This window comes from Dendropsophus ebraccatus, chromosome 14 (assembly GCF_027789765.1).
Source record: "Dendropsophus ebraccatus isolate aDenEbr1 chromosome 14, aDenEbr1.pat, whole genome shotgun sequence".
Taxonomy (NCBI): Eukaryota; Metazoa; Chordata; class Amphibia; order Anura; family Hylidae; genus Dendropsophus; species Dendropsophus ebraccatus.
This window is the reverse complement of record NC_091467.1, coordinates 55,333,350-55,337,087: the sequence shown is the minus strand read 5'-3', so window position 1 is coordinate 55,337,087 and position 3,738 is coordinate 55,333,350. Positions and strand designations below refer to the sequence as shown.

At 47.1% G+C, this 3,738-nt stretch overlaps 1 pseudogene; it reads right to left on the bottom strand.

The window, feature by feature from the left end:
* Positions 1-747: 747 nt before the first annotated feature.
* Positions 748-2,016, bottom strand: LOC138771883 (zinc finger CCHC domain-containing protein 3-like; annotated as a pseudogene).
* Positions 2,017-3,738: the final 1,722 nt, after the last annotated feature.

Genomic DNA, 3,738 nt, shown 5'->3' with positions numbered 1-3,738 from the left:
GCCTCAAGTGTAAAGTTGCCTCCCCTGATCAGAATGGCGACTTCTGCAGACTTAGTCACCCCCCTGGGAGGGACGGTGGGACCACTACCTGGCCAGATGGTTGTAGGACCTAGAAGAAGACAGCACATTCCTGCAACACATACACATCATATGACCGAGAATCTAAAAACGAAAGAACTGTCTGGAACCTAGACCTATCTCTAATACTCCGCACATTTAAGCTAAAGAAGGAGAGATAGCCATGGGAATAATAAAGGTTAGTCACAGACTTATACTTCACCGGTCCAGTCGGGTGGATTCTCTTTCTTGGTGCCTGACGGTTCTCCCAAAAACCATAGGCACCCCTCGACCATCTCTTTGAGGTGTGGATTCTCTGGGATCTCGCGGAAGTCTGGGACTTCTATTCGCCGACCAGCTCCTCCACCATCTCTTCCATCTCGTCCTCATCTAGGAGAGCGTCTTTACAGACCTCGACGATCATCTTCTTGGAGGCAACAGCCGACGGGCTGTCCCCCCCGCATCCTCTTTCCTCTGACAACATCAACTGAGTAGACAATAGGGGGAAAACCCTCCTTGAAGTGAACCACGAGTGGGGGGGGGGGGAAGGGTGGGGCAAGGGAGGGGGGACAAGGGACACACTGTGGCAACGGGATAGGGGGGAAAGGGCAGAGAGGGTGGGGGTGGGAAGGGGGACAGGGGTAGGGGCAGGAGCTGCCATCTTACCATTTTTATTTTTCTTCTCGGCCTTCACCATTGCTGGGGTTGCGGCCGGCCGCTTTCTGGCTGGCTGGTCAGGGCTTTGGCAACAACCAATGCCCACGTTTTCTTCTCCCTCTGGGGACAGGCCCTGGAGCTGTGGTCCGAAGGCTGCAGAGGTTACAGGTCTTTGCCCTCGGACAGTCTTTGGTTCCATGACCCGGCACTCGGGAGACTGTGCAGGAGTCTTTGCTGCAGCCCTTCGCCTGATGACCCTTCTTGCTGCATCTCGACAGATTTGCGGCATATCCAGGTAATAGATGAAGCCTGGAGCGACACCCAGAGAGAAAGCCTGAGGCAGGTGCTGGAAACCGTCGTCCGATGACTCATCCCTGTTGAGCCTCACGACCACCGACCACTTGCCAGTCCAGAATCCAAGGCTGCTCAGGATCTTGGAGGGTTCCTTGACCACTGTGCAGTACCTTGCAAGGAATGTGGCGATGTCCTTGCCTGGGATGTACGGGTCAAGGATTGAAACCGTCAGTCGCCTCTCCTCACTTTGAATTAAGCAGTTGCTCACAAAGCTAGAAAAAGGGGATTCGGCCTCTGCTTTCACCGCCTCCCAGTACCTCCTGCAGATGTTGAAGGAGGCAAAAGTCACATAGAAGATCCTGGTGAAGAAGAAAATGCTGAGGGTTTCAGCCTTGGAGAAACCCTGGTCCAGGACCATCTTCTTGGCGAACACATCCTCAGACATGTCCGTCTCTCTGCCATTCACCTTCAGTCGCATGACCACCGTAGTGCGCATCCAGGGCCTCAGTGTTGGGACGTCTGGATCCGCAGCTTTGCTGGTTTTCGGCTGAGCTGCGGCGGCAAAAAAAAAGTGAGTCCCAATGTAACCAAACAGCTTGTCGAGCAAAAGAACAGCTTCAGAACAAATCAGAGATTTTCTCTTGGACACCAGTCACATTGCGCTATACCTCTGTTTGAGAAAATCCTTAGTGGGGAGTGAATTATGAAATGTAACCATGTTACTGCTCTGTTTTGCTGACACATGTATAGCAATAATGAATTCCCATGTGGTTTTATCCTGAGAACTACATAAATCAGTAGTATTACATACTGACTATTTTAACAGATCAGTTTCAAAATCTGCGATCTCTACTTGTGCAGTGCAATCCCAAGGTTTTTAAATTACACTTGTTTATCAAAAAATGCAAACAGAAATAAAATGGAAGTCACATAAGCCCAAGGCCTGTTCATGTCTAAAGGCAACCATCCCCTGTTCCGAAATATCTTACCTCCCACATGACAAACCATGGGTCCTTTTTGCAGGAAAGGGTTAAAGGACTATTCACCATTTAAAGCCTTATCAAAATGAACTCCTAAAATGTCCCTGTCCCTGTGGGTCATAGGGTACTTGACTCTTCTCAAGAATCAGGAGAGTTACGTTAACTTGAACACAACTGGTAATATCAGTGTAGATACTCTATATACCTTTGATACTTTCGGGATACCATATGTATGGAGTACATTCAACAGTGATTTTGTAGACTGAGTTATATCCCTGACCAACACACATTTTTCATTAATGCGCCTGCCAGGTACTGCACAAATTTAAGCAGGCCCCATAAGATCCGGCAAAACTGTTTTTAACCTTAAATTATTTTAGCAACCACTTAATAGTCACCATTAATAGAGTAATGGGGTGCCAATCCCTGTGATCCCATTTTTTGTAAATTAAAGTATTGACACCTCTCTTAACCCCTTAGCGACCCATGACGTATCTGATACATCATGGTGCCGCTCGGGGTGTTCAGAGAGGGGTCCCGCCGGGACCCCGCTCTGAACGGCGCTGATCCCGGCTGACACGTGCAGCTCGGCAGTGCCTCTAATTAAGCCTCTAAGTGCAGCTGTCAAACCTGACAGCTGCACTTAGATGCTGTGCTCTCCGTGTCCCTGGTGTCTAGTGGGACGGATCTCCCCCCCCGCGATCGCATCCGTTCTTCTGCCCGTGCCGGGCCTCAGCGTCGGAATGACGCTGATCCCGGCTCGGCAATAGATTGCTATGGCCTGCAGCAGGCCATAGCAATCTATGACCGATCTGATCGATCTTACAGTAAAAAAAAAAGTAGTGTTTTTATTAATAAAAAATCCCCTTCCCTAATAAGTCCAAATCACCCCCCTTTTCCCATTTTATAAATATAAATTAATAAATAAACATATTTAGTATCGCCGCGCGCGTAATCGCCCGAACTATTAATCACATTCCTGATCTCGCACGGTAAACGGCGTCAGCGCAAAAAAATTCCAAAGTGCAAAATTGCGCATTTTTGGCCGCATCAAATCCAGAAAAAATGTAATAAAAAACGATCAAAAAGTCGTATATGCGCAATCAAGGTACCGATAGAAAGAACACATCATGGCGCAAAAACTGACACCTCACACAGCCCCATAGACCAAAGGATAAAAGCGCTATAAGCCTGGGAATGGAGCGATTTTAAGGAACGTATATATTTGTTAACAACGGTTTGAATTTTTTACAGGCCATCAGATACAATAAAAGTTATACATGTTATATATCATAGTAATCGTAACGACTTGAGGAACATGCATAACAAGTCAGTTTTACCATAGGACGAACGACGTAAATGCAAAACTCCCCGAAATCAAAACAAATTAGTTTTTTTTTCAATTTGACAGCGCAAATGATTTTTTTCCGGTTTCGCAGCATATGTTATGGAAAAATAATGCCTGTCATTGCAAAGTACAATTGGTTTCGCAAAAAATAAGCGCTCATATACGTCTCTAGGTGAAAAAATGCAAGCGCTGTTGACTTTTAGGCTCGATTCACACGTATTAAAAGTGCGGCTGTATGTGCGGCTGTAATTGTGCGGCGGTATATTTGATGGTTCGTGTGTATACTGGGAAGTATAGGATATGCGGCTGCACAGTGCACACTCCGTATGAGTTTCGGGCCTGATTGTATCCGGGTCCGTAAAAAATGAGCAAGACCATTATTTCGGGCCCGAAAATGTCCAA